At 37.4% G+C, this 23,080-nt stretch overlaps 1 protein-coding gene across 1 annotated transcript in view; it reads right to left on the bottom strand.

Annotated features, from left to right (window-relative positions):
- Positions 1 to 23,080, bottom strand: part of LOC127873191 (nuclear receptor subfamily 1 group I member 2-like) — a 136,878-nt gene that overhangs the window by 94,439 nt on the left and 19,359 nt on the right.

Raw genomic sequence — 23,080 nt, 5'->3', positions numbered from 1 at the left:
TGACCTTGACCTTTGACCTGAAAATCAATAGGGGTCATCTGCGAGTCATGATCAATGTACCTATAAAGTTTCATGATTCTAGGCCTAAGTGTTCTTGAGTTATCAACCGGAAACCATCTGGTGGACAGACATACGGACGTACATACGGACGGACGGACCGACATAAGCAAAACAATAAACCCTCTTTTCTTTGAAGGGGGGCATAATAAAAATTAAAACAAGATGTGTTTGTGAAACACAATGTCCCCCTATATGATGTTTGACCTTGAAGGATGACCTTGACCTCGACCCTTCACAACTCAAAATGTGCAGCTCCTTGAGATACACATGCATTTCAAATATAAAATTGCTAGCTTCAATATTGCAGAAGTGACATTACATGAGCAATTTTGACCCATATATTTGACCTTGAAGGATGACCTTGACCTTTCAACACTCAAAATGTGCAGCTCCATGAGATACACATGCATGCCAAATATCAAGTTGCTATCTTCAATATTGCAAAAGTATTCATAAAATAAGCGATTTGGGCCACATATATTTGACCTCTGACCTTGAAGGATGACCTTGACGTTTCACCACTCAAAATGTGCAGCTTCATGAGATACACATGCATGCCAAATATGAAGTTGCTATCTTCAATATAGCAAAAGTTATTGCAAAATGTTAAAGTTAAACCAACAGACCAACCAACCAACAGACCAACAGACAGGGCAAAAACAATATGTCCCCCACTACTATAGTGGGCAACATAAAAAGATTGGCTAAGAAAAATTGCCTCTGGCTATGACATTTTTTAAGTTAAATTAGCCAACTTGGCTATGAGGACGAAAAACCACGCTTTTGACAAGAGCGTGAAAGTTCTGTTTAACAGATCTGCTGCCTGCACATGCTGACTCTGTAGAACTCTTTCCCATTTTAAGTTAATTGCTGTATATTGCAAGTGTTCAGTAGATGGTACAACAAGTTACATACACATGTAATAGAGTTTTCATATGTCAGTTAATGAGCTTGCCATATTATACAGCTCTATTTAACAGATTGTAGCAGACAGTGACAGCTAGCATATATTTCACGTATGTTTCAATGACCTTGTTTAATAGAGAGGGACTGCCATAAATGACAAGTGATACTGCCCAGTAACTGATATATTGATCTTCAGGCAACATGTTGCAAGGTATTATTAATTTGTAATACATTGAATTACATATGTCTGATACCATGCAACATCTTGCCTTTACAGTATAAGACAATTCTGGTTTAAGACAAAATAGAGGTCAAGAATCTGTTCTTTGTTCAAGAGAGGCTTTCTGATTTTATTACCTAATAAAACTGCTAGGAAATTGTATCAATATATTAAACTTACATAATGGATTATATAAAGGCCAGACAACATCACCCAAATGCTGTCCAGCTGTTGCCGTTGTGTCATTTGAATAAAACATCATTAAAATTGTGCATAATCAAATAACAACAATGGCTGAGCTAATGATTTCCTCCTTCCTCCTATGTTTAACAATAAATAAACATTGCCTATCATTTGCGGTTAATATAATAGTACAGAATTTGAATTCATAATATCTATCAAAACAATCAGCCTTTTGCAAGACATATTTGAGTTACAAAACAATTGCTTATTTAATATGTTCTCTTGACAATAAACCCAGAAAGTTAAACTGGGATCAGCTTATAACTAATGAAATTTGAACCATATTTCCACTTTAACCAGACATTACACTAGAAGTAACCACCAGGAGAAATTTGTTCACACTTGACCAGAGCATCTGGCAATAACAACCAGGTCAACCATATTCTGACTTTAGTATCACACTAGCAATGACAACCAGGTCAACCATATTCTGACTTTAACCATAGTATCACACTAGCAATGGCAACCAGGACAACCATATTCACACTTTATAGTAGCACACTAGCAATCGCAACCAGGTCAACCATATTCTGACTTTATAGTATCACACTAGCAATGACAACCAGGTCAACCATATTCTGACTTTATAGTATCACACTAGCAATGACAACCAGGTCAACCATATTCTGACTTTATAGTATCACACTAGCTTGTACAACCAGCTCAACCATATTCTGACTTTAACCATAGTATCACACTAGAAATGACAACTAGGAGAACCATAGCCCCACTTTAACAAGATCATCACACTGGCAATTACAACCAAGTGAACCATATTCCCACTTTAATCAGAGCATCACACTAGCAATGATGACCAAGAGAACCATATTCCCACTTTAAGTATAGCATCACCCGAGTAATCACAACCAGGAGAACCATATCCTCACTTGAACCATAGCATCGCACGAGCAATGCCAACCAGGGGAACCATATTCCCACTTAGATCATAACCATATCATCAGAATAGAAATAACAACCAGGAGAATCATAGACCACATTAACCAGAGCATCACACTGGCAATGACAACCAGATGAACCATATTCCCACTTTAACCAGAGTGGCACATTGGCAATGACAAGCAAGAGAACCATATTCCCACTTTAACCAGAGCATTACACAGGTAATGACAACCATTGAGTGAACCATATTCCCACTTTAACCAGAACATTACACTGGTTATGACAACCAAGTGAACCATATTCCCGCTTTAACCAGAGAATCACACTGGTGATGACAACCAGGAGAACAATATTTCCACTTTAACCATAACATCATACTGGCAATCACAACCAGGTGAACCATACTTCCACTTTAACCAGAGCATCATAATGCCAATGACAACCAGGTGAACTCTTATTCCCACTTGAACTAAACCTGTACACTGGTTATAATGCTCAATTGGTCAATCTCTGCTCAGCTACTGCTTAAAAATTGCTCGATTGCTCTTAAGTATACTACAATGTATGGAAAATATGTATATAAATTAGCACCGTCTTGAAATTAAAATGCTGCTGAGTTTTATTCCTGACCAAAAGCCAATGACATAATTATAACACGTTACCAAATACCAACCACATTTCAAAACAAAATTCTCTTTGATGAAAAAACCTGCCTCAACATGCTTTTTTAAGTATGAGTTTCTATAATATAGATGCCATTTTACAGAACATTGGCATAATTATAAACACAATTTACAACTAATTTAGCATAAGTATTCCTGGGTACATTTAAGTATATTTTTCGGTCCTGGGATATATTGCAGAAAACATAAGAGTATCCAGGGGGACTTTAAGTAGCACTAAGATGACAATGACCAAAAGAGCTGTAAAAACAAACTGAATAACCATATTCTAACTTTAACCAGAGCATCAAACTGGTAACAACAACCAAGTGAAACAAATTTCCACTTTAACCGGCATCAAACTTGACAATAAGAAAAACCAAATTTCCACTTCAACCAGAGTGTCACACTGGTAATGACAAATAAGAGAACCGTATTCCCACTATAACCAGAGCATCACACGTGTAATGACAAGCAAGGTCATATTCCCACTTACATATAACAAGAGCGTCACACTGGTTACAATCACAACCATGAGAGATACATATTCCCACTTACATGTAACAAGAGCGTCACACTGGTAATGCCAACCAAGAGATACATATTCCCACTTACATGTAACAAGAGCGTCACACTGGTAATGACAACCAAGAGATACATATTCCCACTTTAACCGGAGCATCACACTGGAAATGACAACCATTTGAACAATATTCCCACTTTAACCAGAGCATCACACTGGAAATGACAACAATTTGAACAATATTCCCACTTTAATCAGAGCGTCACACTGGTAATGATGAACAAGAGAACCAAAGTCCAACTTTAATCAGAGCGTCAAACTGGCAATGACAACCAAGAGAACCATATTCGCACTTAAACCAGAGCGTAAGGCTAGTTATCCATCTATCCGCATCCGTATCCGCAAAATCATAATACGAACGCTATAATCCATTTTTCCCCATACGTCGAACGTATCTTTCTTTTTAAGGAACAAAAATATATATGGATAAAACTGAAAAATTATAATTGAGATACTTATTATGAAGGACAAGCGTGAATTTACGTAGATATAAGGTACAAATCATCATTCTGCCTGTAAAAGAATACAAATGGTAAATGCCTGAAACATCTTCTTCTAGTGCATTAATGGCTATGCTTTTCTAAACATTTGAAGTGAAATCAGAGTCCCGATATGCAGAACTGCATTGGTTGTATAATTCCGGGTAATTTGCCACGAATTTGATTAGTTTTTCAGTTGATTTTTGAGATTACAGCTTCCCTGATCTTGCTAAATGCCGTCCGTATCTGGTCCGCATCTGCATTAGAATGCTCACTTTAGCGTTCTTTTGTTGACGCCTATTGCGCATGCGGATATGCGGATGCGGATGAATGGAATAAGCGCAGTGCATTTCAACTGGTTCTATTTTTTTGCGGATGCAGATACAGACAGATGGAATACTGTAAACGTATAGAAAATCGTCTGTATGAAATTTCGTGGTTGAATGAAAAACAACTAATTCGTTGACATGTAATTTCGTGGATTTAAAATTTTCAGGTAAGACTGACGCGTACCATCATAATAATACAACTTTTATTACAACAACCAGAGTAATAACGAAGCATTATCTGCTAATCTGTGTTGACAGCAAGGCTTGTGATTAATGTGCACTGAAGCATGAAAGTGTTGCCAATAATTGTCGATAAGAGCGCACTTGTGGGTCCCTGCTCGCCAATTGCCATCAATGTTGTTTTGACCATATTTGCACTCCTCAGCGCAATCAGTCCCCTAGTAGAAACAATTGAGTGATAAGGTCCCCAAAATACACGTGTGAAAACCGTTATGTCTCTTGCGCATATTGACATATATGATAAATCTGCAAGATGTTAATGTTTCGACGTCACGTCAAAGAATGTGTTTTTCTCCACAATTGGTAATGCTATTCATTATATTTATATACCCTGATTAATCATACGTATATTAACGATGATGAATAAAACAAGAGCACCGCCTTGCGGGTGCAGACCGCTCATCTATTTTTCTATTTAAAGGTGTAGAGACCTATCTCAATTTCAATCACAAAGGAGAGAGGGGTGAAGTGGAGAGGGGTGTATAGTGTGTGGGTGTGGTCATTTCTTACATTATCTTCCAAAAATGCAAAAAAAAAATGGGGGGGGGGAAGGGGAGATTCTTGGGTGGGATGGTTGGACGGTATTTCAAAAATAAAATAATAAAAATAAATATTTGTGTTTTTTAACCATAGTTAAAAAAACAAGAGATATGTTCGTCAGAAAAAACAATGCCCCCTATTGCGCCGATTTGAAATCTTTTATTTTTTTATTTTTTTTACCTTTGACCTTGAAGGAGGACATTGACCTTGAACTTCCACCACTCAAAATGTGCAGATTCATGAAAATGCCACTTTGAAAATTTTATAAAAAAATTTACCTTTGACCTTGAAGGATAACCTTGACCTTGAACTTCAAAATGTGCAGCTTCATGAGAACGCCGCTTTGAATTTAAAAAAAAATAACTTTTACCTTGAAGGATGACCTTGATCTTGAACTTCCACCACTCAAAATGTGCAGCTCCATGAGATACACATGCATGCCAAATATCAAGTTGCTACCTAATCAATATTGAAAAAGTTATGGACAATGTTAAAGTTTTCGGACGGACAGACGCCATAAATTTGACATTTGACCTTGAAGGATGACCTTGACCTTTCACCACTCAAAATGTGCAGCTCCATGAGATACACATGCATGCCAAATATCAAGTTGCTATCTTCAATAGTGACAAAGTTATGGCCAATATTAAATTTTTTTAGGACGAACGGACGGACTGACATACTGACACACTGACGACAGTTCAACTGCTATATGCCACCCTACTGGGGGCTTAAAAAATTATTTTTGGGGGGTGGGGGGGGGGTATAGTGTGAGGGTGTGGTGGTCATTTATTAGATGATCTTTAAAAAAAAGGGGGGGACTGAGGGGGATGGAGGGGCGTGGGGGATGGTGTGGGTGGAGTCTATTGTGGTATGTCAGGGTAGAGCTGATTTGTCAAAGTATCAGTCAAATCTAATCATAAATAAAGAAGTTATGGCAATTTTAGCAAAATTTAATAATTTGACCTTGAGAGTCAAGGTCATTCAAAGGTCAAGGTAAAATTCAACTTGCCAGGTACAGTACCCTCATGATAGCATGGAAGTATTTGAAGTTTAAAAACAATAGCCTTGATACTTTAGAAGTAAAGTAGATCTAAACACAAAATGTAACCATATATTCAAAGTTTCTTAGTAAAAAAAAGGCCATTATTCCGTAAAAATGACAACCAGAGTTATGCAACTTGTCCTTTACTGTCCCCTTATGATAGCTTGCGAGTGTTCCAAGTATGAAAGCAATATCTATGATACTTTAGGGGTAAAGTGGACCAAAACACACAACTTAACCAAATTTTCAAGTATAAAGGGCCCATAATTCCGTCAAAATGCCAGTCAGAGTTACATAACTTTGCCTGCACAGTCCCCTTATGATAGTTAGTAAGTGTTGCAAGTATGAAAGCAATAGCTTTGATACTTAAGGAATAAAATGGACCTAAACACAAAACTTAACCAAAATTTTCAATTTTCTAAGTATAAAAAGGGCACATAATTCTGTCAAAATGCAAGCCAGAGTTATATAACTTTGCCTGACCAGTCCCTTCAATAAGAAAGTGTACCAAGTTTGAATGCAATAGCATTGATACTTTATGAGAAAAGTGGACCTAAACGCAGAACTTAACCAGACGCCGACGCCAAGGTGATGACAATAGCTCTTTTTTTTTTCAAAAAAAAAGATGAGCTAAAAAGAAATACTGTTAGATATAGTGTTTTGTGACCTACTGAAGTGAAGTAACTATTACAAAAACAAATATCTCTGATAACTGACAACACAAGAAAATGTTGGAAATGACATTCGGAAATGACTGATTTTGGATTAAAAATGTATAAATAATCGTTGGTACTTGAATTCGTGGTTCAGTGGACCAACTAAATCCACGAAAATTCGTACAACACAAAATTTAATGGTTTTTCAGTAGTAGCCTAACACTGGCAAATACAACCAAGTGAACCATATTCCCACTTTAATCAGAGCGTCACACTGGTAATGACAGCCAAGAGAACCATATTCGCACTTAAACCAGAGTGTAACACTGGCAATGACAACCAAGTGAACCATATTCCCAGCTTAATCAGAGCATCACACTGGTAACAACAGCCAAGAGAACCATATTCCCACTTAAACCAGAGCATCCCACTGGTAATGACAACCAAGTGAAACATATTTCCACCTTAACCAGAGAATCAGTCACTGGCAATCACAACCAGGTTAACCATATTCCCACTTTAACCAGAGCATCACACAGGTGAATTCAACCATGATGCCAGTGAGAGATCAACATGCAAGACATCCTCTGAACATCCTCAGTGACATCCCTCTATGTTAGTTTTATTGCTTATTTGGGCTGTCAAGGCCTAACTCGCGCACATAGTATTGATTTCAGAGAAACATGAAACAGTATGTCTTAGGTAGTTTTAAGATCAAACCAAAAGATGTCATTGAGTATTGTTTTTTTATGTGTAAGAAGACTTGAATTTTGTATCGTTGAAAGAGCAACTTTGTTGTAGTTTAAGTATATAAAAAAAAGGGCCAAGATGGCTCTAGTTCGCTCACCTGAGATGAGTCAGTTCATTCAATCTTTACCACATGTCAAACTTGACTTAGATATTGTCCAGACAAACATCCTGGTCAAGTTTCATCATTATTAAATCAAAACTCTGGCATATGGAGTGTTATTGTTTTTTTAAGATTTGACCTTGTTACCTATATTTTGAGTTGACACCCCTTTCCAAACATCAAAATTAATTGTTTACAAAAATAACAATGGCTGTTTGTAAAACATGCATGCCCCCCATATGGGCTGTCAGTTGTAGTGGCAGCCATTGTGTGAATACGTTTATTGTCACTGTGACCTTGACCTTTGACCTAGTGACCTGAAAATCAATAGGGGTAATCTGCCAGTCATGATCAATGTACCTATCAAGTTTGATGATCCTAGGCCTATGAGTAATCTTGAGACATCATCCGGAAACAATTTTACTGTTTCGAGTCACCGTGACCTTGACATTTGACCTAGTGACCTGAAAATCAATAGGGGTCATCTGCGAGTCATGATCAATGTACATATGAAGTTTCATGATCCTAGGCCTAAGCGTTCTTGAGTTATCATCTGGAAACCATTTTACTGTGTCGGAGTCACCGTGACCTTGACCTTTGACCTAGTGAACTAAAAGTCAATAGCGGTCATCTGCGAGTCATGATCAATGTACCTATGAAGTTTCATGATCCTAGGTGCAAGCGTTTTTGAGTTATCATCCGGAAACCATTTTTCAATGTCGAGTCACCATGACCTTGATCTTTGACCTAGTGACCTGAAATTCTATAGGGGTCATCTGCGAGTCATGATCAATGTACCTATGAAGTTTCATGATCCTTGGCATAAGCGTTCTTGGGTTATCATCCGGAAAACATTTTACTGTTTCGGGTCGCCGTGACCTTTGACCTAGTGACCTGAAAATCAATAGGGGTCATCTGTGAGTCATGATCAATGTACCTATGAAGTTTCGTGATCCTAGCTGTAAGCGTTTTTGAGTTATCATCTGGAAACCATTTTACTGTTTCGGGTCACCATGACCTTGACCTTTGACCTAGTGACCTGAAAATAAATAGGGGTCATCTGCGAGTCATGATCAATGTACCTATTAAGTTTCACGATCCTGGGCGTAAGCGTTCTTGAGTTATCATCTGGAAACCATTTTACTATTTCGGGTCACCATGACCTTGACCTTTGACCTAGTGACCTCAAAATCAATAGGGGTCATCTGCGAGTCATGATCAATGTACCTATGAAGTTTCATGATCCTAGGCCTAAGTGTTCTTGAGTTATCATCCGAAAACCATCTGGTGGACGGACTTCTAGTGTTCACATGTTTTCACTAAATACATATAGAGAAAAATGCCCCGCACACTGGCGGCCATGTTTTTTCACCGATCCAGACCATTTTTAAACTCGTCCGATATATCAATAAAACCAATGTTTTGACCAACTTTCATGATGATTGGGCAAAAATTGTGACTTCTAGAGTGTTTACAAGATTTCTCTATAGCCAAATAGGGAAAACTGCCACTATATACATATAGAGAAAAATGCCACGCCCACTGGCGGCCATGTTTTTTCACCGATCTGGACCATTTTTGAACTCGTCTCAGAAATCAATTCAACCAATGTTTTGACTAACTTTCATGATGATTGGTAAAACATTGTGACTTCTAGAGTGTTTACAAAGTTTCTCTATAGCCAAATAAGGAAAACTGCCCCGCCCATTGGTGGCCATGTTTTTCAACCGACCGGAACCACTTTTGAACTCAACCAAGATATCACCAAGACAAACATTTTGACAAAGTCACATGAAGATTGAGCCCGAAATGTGACTTCTACAGTGTTAACAAGGTTTTTCTTTTTTTTTACCTAGTGACCTAGTTTTTGACCCGGCACGACCCAATTTTCAAACTGGGTCGAAATTTCATTGGGACAAACCTTCTGACCAATTTTCATGAAGATGGGACAAGAAATGTGGCCTCTAGAGTGTTTATGAGCAAATGTTAACGGACGGACGGAAGACAGACAAAGACTGGTCACAAAAGCTCACCTGAGCAATCAGGTGAGCTTAAAATTAACCATTATTATTTTTACAGCAGTTTTACAACTCTTATACAATTAGAAATTACATTTACCTGTACTGCTAAATTATCACAAGTATCCACATCCATACTTGAAGTTGGTTAAAGTTTATAAATGTATAGTATTCGTTATGTTAATAAATTAATGATTTTTAAATAAGCACACCAATATAGTCTCTAATTTGTGCATAAAATCGCATATGCGTTCATGTACAAGTTAACATACTGTATATAAACACCATCAGTTTTATTGTAAAATATAAGAATACTTAATCTAAAATCTATTTACAGAGACTCTGGCATCAGTTGAGAACACTCGTGTAGAACTGATCACCAAATACTTGTACTCTCATCCTCAAGAGATAAAGAAAACTGCATGTTACATAAACTTATAATAAAGCACTTCGATAGGATACATTTTGCAAGTTATAACAACATGTTGCTAAGTTTTATTAGTTTCAGTATTCAGAATAATGTGCACACTGTAAGGCTTTAGATATGTACATGTAGGTGCATTATGTCCACATTATGCAAATGCATAAAAAAAAGCATCACTCCAATTATTAATTAAAAACATGAGATGTGTTTATTACATTGTACGTTTCAAGATTAAAGCCACTAATATAATGGTTACCATCAATCCATGCCAAAGACAAACAAGAGGGACAAGATGGCCCTAGTTTGCTCACCTGAGAGGAGTTGGTTCATTAAATCTTTACCAAACGTCAAACTTGACCTAGATATTGTCCAGACAAACATCCAGGTCAAGTTTCATCATTATTGAACCAAAACTCTGGCATATGGAGTGTTTTTGTTTTTGTAAGATTCGACCTGGTGACCTATATTTTGAGTTGACCCCCCCTTACCAAACTACAAACTTTGCTTACAAAAATAAATATTATGACCAAGATTCATAAAATCTGGAACAAAGTTGTGACCTCTAGAGTGTTTACAAGGATTTTGTATAAGATAATGAAAATTTTCACAATCTATAAGGGCAATAATTATGGCATGAGTGTGATATATATAAAACCAATCTTTGTACCATGTTTCATGATGATTTGGGCAAAAAATGTGATTTTTAGAGTGTTCACAAGCTTTTTTTACTATATAAATATAAGAAAACTCAGCCTCCCCCCCCCCCCTGCAGCCATGTTATTCCACCGACCGGAACCATTTTCGAACAACTGTCATATTAAGGATACAAATGTTCTGACCAAATTTCATGAAAATTGGGCGAAAGAAATGTGACTTCTAGAGTGTCCACATGTATCACTATATACATATAGAGAAAAATGCCCCCACCCCCACTGGCGGCCATGTTTTTTCACCAATCTGGACCATTTTCGAACTCGTCCGAGATATCAATAAAACCAATGTACGTAGTACAGGTCAATTTGTTATCTCCCTTTTCATATAACATACATTTACTTCTTTGTGTGAATTTCGTCCTCTCTCTAGTGTTTGTTCACCCATGCAGGCTGATGCAATAATTGTTATGTCCAATCAAAATAATGAATTGATCCGATGCAAGATTTTCATTGGTCATTCAATTGTACCTGTTGATTTCATTATCAAATTATACTGACTACGCTCACATTTGCCAAGACCGTCTATGGGACGCAAGTCCATCCACGTGGTCTTCATAAAAAATATATTCCAACCTGGTGAGTTGTTCAACTATTTTCATTTATCGAACATTGTGTATTATTGCATTATGAAATGTGTGTGAACAAGCAAATTCGTTGAATTGATATCCCCCGCCTATATACTTCTGGACACAAAAGTGTTATATTTGACACTAAAAAAAGCATTTTTTTGAAGATACAAAGGGCTATAACTCTGTTATTATCAGATGGTGTACAATGCCATTTGGCCGGCATCATCCTATTATCCATATATATACTCATACCAAGTTTCAATGAAATCCGCAAAAGCACTTCCAAGATATGGCTCCCGACACAAAAGTGCCTATAGTAAAAAGCATTCTTTCAAGATACAAAGGGCCATAACTCTGTTTTTAACAGATGGTGTACAATGCCATTTGGCGTGCATCATCCTCTTATGCATATATATACTCATACCAAGTTTCCATGAAATCCGCCAAAGCACTTCCAAGATATGGCTCCGGACACAAAAGTGCCTATAGTAAAAAGCATTTTTTCAAGATACAAAGGGCCATAACTCTGTTTTTAACAGATGGTGTACAATGCCATCTGGCGTGCATCATCCTCTTATGCATATATATACTCATACCAAGTTTCAATGAAATCCGCCAAAGCACTTCCAAGATATGGCTCCGGACACAAAAGTGCCTATAGTAAAAAGCATTTTTTCAAGATACAAAGGGCCATAACTCGGTTTTTAACAGATGGTGTACAATGCCATTTGGCGTGCATCATCCTCTTATGCATATATATACTCATACCAAGTTTCAATGAAATCCGCCAAAGCACTTCCAAGATATGGCTCCGGACACAAAAGTGCCGGATGGACGGAAGTACAACGCCCAAACAATATCCCTCCCCCTCTTGCGGGGGATAATTTAATTAATGTGATGTTCATTTCATTCATATTTTGTAGTATAGTTCGTTTTGTTCTGTTAGTAAAATAGTGTCATTGTTTTGTTTAGGTCTTTTCTGTCATGGCTATATTGGTCAGCGTCAATAAATACAATTAAACCTTCACGGCTTTGATTGAATGATGTGCCCCCAATCTCCACACCCACTTCACCAATGTTTTGACCAACTTTCATGATGATTGGGCAAAAATTGTGACTTCTAGAGTGTTTACAAGGTTTCTATATAGCCAATTAAGGAAAACTGCCCCCCCCCCCCCAGCAGCCATGTTATTCAACTGACCGGAACCATTTTCAAACTCAACTCTCATATCAAGGAAACAAATGTTCTGACCAAATTTCATGAAAATTGGGCCAAAAATGTGACTTCTAGAGTGTTCACATGTTTTCACTAGATACATATATAGAAAATGCCCAGAGGGCCACTGGTGGCCATGTTTTTTCACCAATCTGGACCATTTTCGAACTCATCCAAGATATCAATAAAACCAATGTTTTAAACAACTTTCATGATGATTGGGCAAAAATTGTGACTTCTAGAGTGTTTACATTAGGTTTCTCTATAGCCAAATTAGGAAAACTGCCCCCCACCCCCCCCCCCTGGCAGCCATGTTATTCAACGGACCAGACCCATTTTCGAACTCAACTTTCATATCAAAGAAACTCTCATATCAAGGAAACAAATGTTCTAACCAAATTTCATGAAAATTGGGCCAAAAATGTGACTTCTAGAGTGTTCACATGTTTTCACAATATAGAGAAAAATACCCCGCCCACTGGCGGCCATGTTTTTTCACAGAGCTGGACCATTTTCGAACTCGTCCGTGATATCAATAAAAACAAATGTTTTGACCACTTTTCATGATGATTGGGCAAAAATTGTGACTTCTAGAGTGTTTACAAGGTTTCTCTATAGCCAAATAAGGAAAACTGTCCCGCCCACTGGCGGCCATGTTTTTCAACAGACCGGAACCACTTTTGAACTCGACCAACATATCATTAAGGCAAACATTTTGACAAAGTTGCATGAAGATTGGGCATGAAATGTGACTTCTAAAATGTTTACAAGGTTTTTCTTTTTTTTTTGACCTAGTGACCTAGTTGTTGACCCAGCATGACCAAGTTTCGAACTTGATCGAGATATCATTGGGACAAATCTTCTGACCAAGTTTCATGAAGATCCGACATCAGGGGTGTCAATTGGCCCAAATTTGAAATCCGGAAAATTAAGCCGTAGGATAAAGGGAAAAGAGGACCCAACCCCCCGAGCCCTAGCTTATTGTTCTTTTTTTATAGTCTTTCTAGGTGCAATTTCTGGTGAGTACAATGTGAAATATTATAAACCAAACCATCCGTAAAACCGCAGGTGTATTTGTCATTCTAAACAAATGATATTAAGAACTTCGAAATGTAATTAACAAACCAGCGTATCCGAAAACGACTGTCCGAAAACATGTCGCGATACATCATTTGCAAATGAAATTAAATATGCATATCGTTTGACTGCAGAAAATGAAAACCAGTAACCAGTAACCTAGCAGATACGCAGTCAATATATAATTTGATTAACATATTGTTTAAAAATATGATATTGCAGTGCTTTACTTTGCCAGTGCCTGCTCATGTCAGTGCCAGCCGCTTACCAATCAGAAATCAATAAATAAAATCGGTACCAAGCGCAAATGTCCGGAATGCCGACGATGCTATAACAATATTCGTTCTGAAATGATCCCACACTAAAAGAATTTTGTCCCTACCCCCACCCGCCTTAAACAAACTCATCGGATTTACATTCACCTCAAAATCAACCCTGGACGGCTCAAATCCAGATTTCCAGAATAATCCGGAAAATTGACACCCCTGGACATGAAATGTGGCCTCTAGAGTGTTTACAAACCAAATGTGGACGACGGACGGACGGAAGACGGACAAAGACCAGTCACAACAGCTCACCTGAGCAATCAGGTGCGCTAAAAAATCTTTCTGGCCATGAGGTCCAATAACTTATCAAATTTACCCGACTTTGCCAGTCACTTTATTGGACCTCCTTCTTTAACCAAAAAATAGAAAATACCATTTGTATAACGTTCGTTCACAATGTTTAACAGTTCTAAATACAACTAGGAATAGTGCAGCAGAGGCTGACGTGTATCCCCACGCTGCATGTTTGATCCAGGGGCGCCCCAGGGTTGATAATGGGGCCATGCATGTTTGAGATTGACCATATTGTCATAAGAAATGTTCAGTGTCAATATGAAGTAAATCTGTGTAGAAATGAAGACGTTAATATAAAATAACCTAAAACAAGAGGGCCTGAAAGGCCCAAAGTGGCTCACCTGAGATTCAAAGGAACTGACCTGTTCTGTGCTGCCCAAGAAGTCATTAGAACAATAAGTTCTTACCAACTCTCATGACTAGTGAACACCCTGGCAGCCACGTTTTTCAACAGACCAGAACCATTTTCATACACATCCAAGATATCATTCAAACAAATATACTGACAAAGTTTCATGGAGATTCATAGGTCCATATAAGGAAAAATGCCCCGCCCACTGGTGGTCATGTTTTCCAAGCAACTGGAACCACTTTTGAACTTGTCCAAAATATAATTGGGACAAATCTTCTGACAAAGTTTCATGATGATCGTACAATAAATATGGCTTCTAGAGTGTAAACAAGGTTTAACTATAGCTATATAAGGAAAAATGCCATGCCCCCTTGGGGGCCATGTTTTTTCACCAACCATGATTTTTTAACTCATCCAAGATATCATTGGGACAAATCATCTGACCAAGTTTCATGATGATCGGACAATAAATGTGGCCTCTAGAGTGTTAACAAGGTTTTACTAAAGCATGATATATAGCCATATTAGGAAAAATGCCCCGCCCCCTGGTGGCCATGTTTTTTAAGCAACCTAAACCATTTTCAAAACTCATCCAAGATATCATTAGGACAAATCTTCTGACCAAGTTTCATAAAGATCGGAAAACAAATGTGGCCTCGAGAGTGTTAACAAGGTTTTACTATAGCCATATTTTATAAGGAAAAATGCCCCGCCCCCTGGCAGCCATGTTTTTCAACCAACCAGCATCATTTTTGAACTCGTCCAAGATATTATTGGGGTGAATCTTCTGACCAAGTTTCATGAAGATCAGACAATAAATGTGGCCTCTAGAGTGTTAACAAGATTATATTATAGCCATATATAGTAGGGATGTCAATGAATTTCCGAATATCCGAATATTCGGTCCCAGACTGTTTTCCAAATCGAATATTCGGAAGAAAAAATAAAAAATCGAGTAATTTCAAAGACTTTGTATTCGTAAAATTTGCTTCAAACATTGTCAAAAAAGTTGTTCCTGGTGTCATAATGTTTATTCCGGTAGGCGCGTTAATGCGTCGCTATGGTGATGACAGTATACCGGTCATAAATCCCGCTAACAAAGCCAGACACTTTGTGTCAAAATTATGATAGGTGCAAATCGCGTCGGCAATCAAAACACCGACCTGCACTTGATCCAATGACTCGAATTACATTTAAAATTATCAAAGATTAAATGAGTAAAGGAAAAGCAACCTTTGTGTAAAAACAAATAAGACCGTATGGCAATTAAAACACCGACCCGTATTGATCTAATAACTCGAATTACATTTAAAATGATCAAAGATTAAATGAGTAAAGAAAGAGCCGACTTCGTGTGAAAAACAAAAAAGATCGTAATGGTTATAATCACGTTGTCCAATCAAAAAAGCTTTTAGAAAATAATTTACTCAACCTCTAACGAGTATTTGCGTATCGTATGGTCCAAACATTAATTAATTACTCAATATTCAATCAGGTATACTACTTAAAGAAATGTTTTTGGTATTTCACCCTCATTTAATTGAAAATATTATAATTGCTACACGCATAAAGTAAATATCTGTCCAAGCAAAATGCCACCTACACCTTCCGCTGCTTGGAAGTATTTCACGACATCATCCGATAAGAAGTCGCCGATCCAAGTGTCTTTTAAACGTGGCAACTTTAAAAGACTGACTGTTTAGTCTGTTAAACAGGTTCAAAGTGTGTTGTGGCTATGTACATACTAAGTAATTCGTTTAAGTTCAGCTTAAATTATATGTAGATCTAACTGTTTTGTCATGTAATTATTTTGTCGTCATGTAATATTATGTTTCTCGTTCTATTGTTGATGTACGATATTAATAGTTTAAAAACAGTTTTTGTCATTCAATTTTAACAATAAAAAGTAATCAACAAAATCAGCTTCGAATTAACGACGGCAACGCTGTGTCAATATTTAAACACTTCCGGTGAACTTCCGGTAAAAAACGAAAGTAGAATTCATGGAGTAATGGTACGGTAAACAAAGTTGACTTTTTTCCAACAGATGTTGACCGAATATCCGAATATTGGTTCGGAAGGGTGACCGAATATTCGAATACTGAAATCGGTATTCGTTGCCATCCCTAATATATAGCCATTTAAGGAAAAATGCCCCGCCCCTTGGCAGCCATGTTTTTCTAGCAAACGGAACCATTTTGGAACTCATTCAAGATATAATTTAGACCAATCTTCCTACCAAATTTCATGAAGATTGGACAATAAATGTGGCCTCTAGAGTGTTAACAAGGTTTTACTATAGCCATCTTATCTTAAATCCTTGACTTACGATTTCATTTACGATCCGCTAATACCCTTTTTATGAACGTTGTCGTAAGTATCGAGTGGCAGCTAAGATTTTATTTAAGCGTACGATCTGGAAAATCGGGAACCAGTCGAAAAACCTCACACGATTTCCCGCGTTTATGTCTAATAAGCAAGATGGCCGACATAACGTAAACAGAGGCAAGTAGTTAATGATAGTTATGATTCACTAATAGTAGTACTAAATGTAGGGATATCATGACTCATGTCTTCAAATATTGTAGCGTTTATGTCTGTCAATTTGTCTCGTAATTGATACTGAGTTTTTATTAAATTCATATCATTATTTTACACTAAACAATCAAAATGTTTTATGCATTTATTTTATGTATTTATTTTCTAAATTCTAGTTGTAAGTTTTGTTATAACGAAATCATATTTTCCCGCATTTGGAACTGGCAGCCTTTAAAATGACAAATCGTTATTGTGTGTTTATATCTAATGTTTTTGTCAGAAGAGTATTGGAGTATCAATCCATAAATTATTTCTATGCCCCACTTTGAAGAAAACAATTTCTGTTTATGTTTGTTTTTAGAGTAAATGTATCTCTCTTTTCAAGGAACATTCTCATCTTACACATTTACGCTTCTTTCGCTATATATTTGTTTTCGTACTTCTTCTTCTACTTAGTACTTCCTACAGTCAATTGCTGACTATTACATGAAGGCCAATATAGGCAGATATGGACACTGTCGAGTCCGTTTCCTGGGTAGAACCAGTACTTGGTGTCTATATAATGGAGAAAATAATGAGAATGCTCTTTGAGTAGGGAGCGAACCCACGAACTCCCGATCGCTAGGCAACACCATATCCACTACACCACCGCGATAGTATATACGGATGCCTACTGTATATTTATTTTTGGCATATAATTTACTTTATTACCCAGTGTACATAACTTTAGAATTAATTTTCAATTGTTAACACAAACAAACTATCACTCAATTTCAGAGTGAACAACACTTGATTGTGTAGCCCCAAGATAGACAAGTTATCAAAAAATGGACGGACGTTAAGGTATATAAACTAATGAAATCTCATGACCCTTACGTTATACTAACTTACTCTTACCACAAAATGATTATAAACAAGAGGGCCATGGTGGCCCTGGTCGCTCACCTGAGAAGTATAATTGATAAGTAAGGGTTGTAAAACATCTTTTTGTCAAATTCAATGGTTTTTTATTACCATTTTTTATTGATTTGTAAATGGTGAAAAAAAAATTAACGGATCTCAACCCTTTTTGAACTCAGCCCAGATATCATTAGTACAAATATTCTGACCAAGTTTCATGAGCATTGGACCATAAATGTGACTTCTAGAGTGTTAACAAGGTTTTACTATAGCCATATAAGGAAAACTGCCCCGCCCCCTGACAGCCATGTTTTTCAACAGACCAGAACCATTTTCAAACTCTTCCACTCTTCTAGAGTGTTAACAAGGTTTTACTATAGCCATATTAGGAAACTGCCCCGCCCCCTGGCAGCTATGTTTTTCAACCAACCAGAACCATTTTCGAACTCGTTCAAGATATCATTATTACAAATGTTCTCACTAAGTTTCATGAAGATTCGACAATTAATGTGACTTCTAGAGTGTTAACAAGGTTTTACTATAGCAATATTAGGAAAACTGCCCCGCCCCCTGGTGGTCATGTTTTTCATCCAACCAGAACAATTTTTGAACTTGTCCAAGATTTTATTGGGACACATGTTCCCACCAAGTTTCATGCAGATTGGACTAAAAATGTGACTTCTAGAGTGTTAACAAGGTTTTACTATAGCCATTTAAGGAAAACTGCCAAGCCCCCTGGCAGCCATGTTTTTCAACCAATTGGAACCATTTTCGAACTCGTCCAAGATATTATTGAGACACATGTTCTAACCAAGTTTCATTTAGATTGGACAATAAATGTGACCTTTTGAGTGTTAACAAGGTAAATGTTGATGACGCGACGCACAACGCACAACGCACGACGGACAAAAGGCAATCACAATAGCTCACCATGAGCACATTGTGCTCAGGTGAGCTAAAAATTCACAATGTCAGTCACATGTAAGATTTTAAAAATGAAAGTTAGACTGGGAGCAAAAGGTTAATTTTGTACTTTGAATTATACATAAAAACATTTATAATGAATTTGCACGGAATAATCATTAGGAATAATCATTGTTGTGTATTGTGTGTTTGCTGTTTTCTATTGACACATTCCAGTCCAGTTCATGTATGTAAATATTTTTTAACATATGACATATACTTACCATAATTATCCCCACGCTTTTTGAAAAAAAGGTGGGGATATTGTGGTGATCTCCGCCGTCCGTCCGTCCGTCCGTCTGTCCGTCCGTCTGTCCGTCCGTCCTGGCCACTATCTCCTCCTACACTAAAAGCACTAGAACCTTGAAATTTACACACATGGTAGCTATGAGCATATGTGCGACGGTGCACTATTTGGAATTTTGATCTGACCCCTGGGTCAAAAGTTATAGGGGTTGGGGTGGGGCCGCGTCAGAAATTATCACTCATTTTTTTAGGTTATTTTACATTTACTTCTTTATTTCTACACCGATTCACTTCAAATTGATACTGGACCTCACCTATGACAATACGGTCAATCTCAACCATGCATGGCCCCATTCCCAACCCTGGGGCGCCCCGCCCACATAGGCCACACCCACCAAAAATTTCCATTTACTATAATTTTTTCATTTCTACACGGATTAACTTCAAATTGATACTGAACTTTTGTTATGACATTAGGGTCAATCTCAACTATGCATGGCCCCAATCCCAACCCTGGGGCGCCCGCCCACATAGGCCACACCCACCAAAAAAATCCATTTACTATAAAAAAAATTTAGGTTATTTTACATTAACTTCTTCATTTCTACACTGATTCACTTCAAATTGATACTGAACCTCTCTTATGACAAAACGGTCAAACTCAACTATGCATGGCCCCGTTGCCAACCCTGGGGCGCCACGCCCACATAGACCACACCCGCCCAAAATTGCCTTTTACTATAATTTCTTCATTAATACACTGATTCACTTCAAATTGATACTGAACCTCTCTTATGACAATACGGTCAATCTCAACTATGCATGGCCCCATTACCAACCCTGGGGCACCCCGCCCACATAGGCCACACCCTCCCAAAATTGCCTTTTACTATAACTTCTTTATTTTTACACCCATTCACTTCTAATTGATACTGAACTTCTCTTATGACAATACAGTCAATCTCAACTATGCATGGCCCCATGATCAACCCTGGGGCGCCCTTGGGTCAAACATGCGGCGTGGGGATACGCGTCGGCCTCTGCCGCGCCATTTCTAGTTATTTCTTATATTTAGGTATTTGGTATCCATTCATCACTTTTTTCGTTCAACTGTTAATGTTTGAATTTGAACACTATGTACTTTCTTTTCAGACGCACAACAACAACCATGTGTGAATAATGAGATCTCATCCATCACACCAGTTGAACAAAAGTTGGTAAGATAATAAATCAAGTACACAGTATAAAGTAAGCACATTTATTCATTTAATTGTGTCAATGTTACAAAACACATAAAATAAATAAGGTTTAACAACATTATCATAATCACAAATTAATTATGTGACATAAATATCGTTATTTATGAAGTTACTTGGTTACAGATACAGTTCACATTGTAATAAAAGCATAATATCAAAATATCTTTGTCATTGAATGTATATGTTTGTATGTATGACAGCTCATAAAGATCGCTTTGTCCATATTTATTAATGAATATTTATTGTTAGATACAAGTAATTTTGCAATATACCAAAATAAAAACATTGCGTCTACTTACATATGAGTCCCGCTCTGTGAAAAGGGGGTTTAATGCATGTGCATAAAGTGTCATCCCAGATTAGCATGTGCAGTCCGCACAGGCTAATCAGGGACAACTTTCTGCCTAAACTGGATTATTGCTAAGAAGTCTTTCTTAAAACGAAACATATAATAAAAGCGGAAAGTGTCGTCCCTGATTGGCCTGTGCAGATTGCACAGGCCAATCTGAGACGACACTTTACCCACATGCATTAAACCCCATTTTCTCAGAGCGCGACTCATATATAAAGTTATTATGGTGATTTATTAAATACATGTTATTTAAAAACAAGAAACCGTCGCAGACGGGTGATGCTCCCCAAAGGTTTTTTTGTCACAATATTGCACTATATATTCAGATGAAAGGAAACATTTTCAGGGCACAGTAGTTGGGGGGGGGGGGGGGGGGCAATAAAAAAATGTATAGACAATTTCAAAGGGCCATAACTCTGTGAAATATCATCAGAACCCGCTGATAATATGCACATCTCCTCTTGGTCATGAAGCTTCCCATAAAGTTTCATTGAATTCCGGTCATTAGTTGCTGAGAAATAGCCTGGACAAGAATTGCACTATATGTACAGTTAATGGAAAATTTTAAAGGGCCATAACTCTGTGAAAAATCATCCGACCAAAACCTGCTGATAATATGCACATCTACTCTTGGTAGTGAAGCTTCCCATAAAGTTTCATCGAATTCCGGTCATTAGTTGCTGAGAAATAGCCCGGATAAAAATTGTGCAAAGATGGACACACGCACGGACACACGGACGGACGTAAGGATGGACGGACAGACAAAGCGGCGACTATATGCACTTCCCAAATTTTTTTGGGGGAGCATAATAAATTATGTATACATAAGCTAAAATAACATATTGGATTACTTATGTTTTTTTACGAGTCATATTCATTCATTTATAATCATTATAGGAAATCCGCAAAAGAGCGCATATGAGGCCCAGTCATTTGAGCCAGTAAGAAAAAAAAGATGTAGGTTGAATGAAAATTAATGATTAACTTATGAAGTGTAGATCATGAATGTGTAATAATGAATCAACAATCCATCTTAAGATTAATGATACAATTCATTCTTAATATTTTTTTTATGAAACTATTAGTTCCAACAGAACCTTGTCTGATGTGCAGTATACAGTACACTCCACGCATTTTCCCCAATTTCCCTCCATACTCCGCGGGTTTCGACCTGGAGGGAGATTAAGAAAATCCCGCTAAACGCGGCGTTTGCATGATTTTGGACGCGGCGGTTAACGATCGGCAAAACTGATAAACCGACGCGGCGGCCCTCGGCGTTGGCAACGCGGGGGAAACTCCGCGTTTTACGAGATAACGATCAATTTAATTTTGTTTGACTTCCTGATTTTCAAATAAAATTACATTTATTACAAGTACATACATGTACATGTAGTATAATATTTACAATTAAAAAAAACACGATAGATAGATCGATCCCGACGTGGTTATAGAAGTAGTTGTGGTTGGATAGATAACTCGTTGGTTTACGACACACAAAACGTCGTCTTTTAACTAATACTTACCAATTAATATAAACACAGTTTGCAACATTGTTTTATTTTGATAATTTAATCCAAAGTTTTCATGTTAGAAGGTGATTTTCTATACTGAACATGTATACAAATGACCAAGGACCCTAACAATCTCGCAAATCTGTGTGAATTGACAGTTTGACGTAATCAAAGAAAAGCCGCTTCCTGTCTTAAGGCATAACTTACTCAAGTAAACACGTTCAACGAATGCATAAGGAATGGTTTTAATTGTCGGAACAAAGTCTATTCTCTGCTCGCTAATGCATTGATTTTCTCTTTGTTTGTAGGTTATTCCATTGATTGCTAAAAGGTGGTAACTATTGAGTTGATAATTGCATTTAATATTCACAGTTGTATTCTTGTTGCGTCGACATTCTAAACAATGTTTACCAGTAATTATGGACCAAATCGGCAGAGTGACATTCACACATGTTAATCCCTTTTGTCAAAACACCGAATACAGCAGTCTACACAATAGGTCAGTAGACAAGCTTTGCGTGTTTTCATAGCGTCAAACACTTAAAATCCAGTTCCGCCCAGATGTCTTCTGTAATCAGTTTACAGTACAATTAGTGTTAAAATAATTAC

Source organism: Dreissena polymorpha, chromosome 1 (assembly GCF_020536995.1).
Source record: "Dreissena polymorpha isolate Duluth1 chromosome 1, UMN_Dpol_1.0, whole genome shotgun sequence".
Classification (NCBI taxonomy): Eukaryota; Metazoa; Mollusca; class Bivalvia; order Myida; family Dreissenidae; genus Dreissena; species Dreissena polymorpha.
The sequence above is the reverse complement of the archived record's forward strand: the minus strand, read 5'-3'. Positions and strand labels throughout refer to the sequence as shown.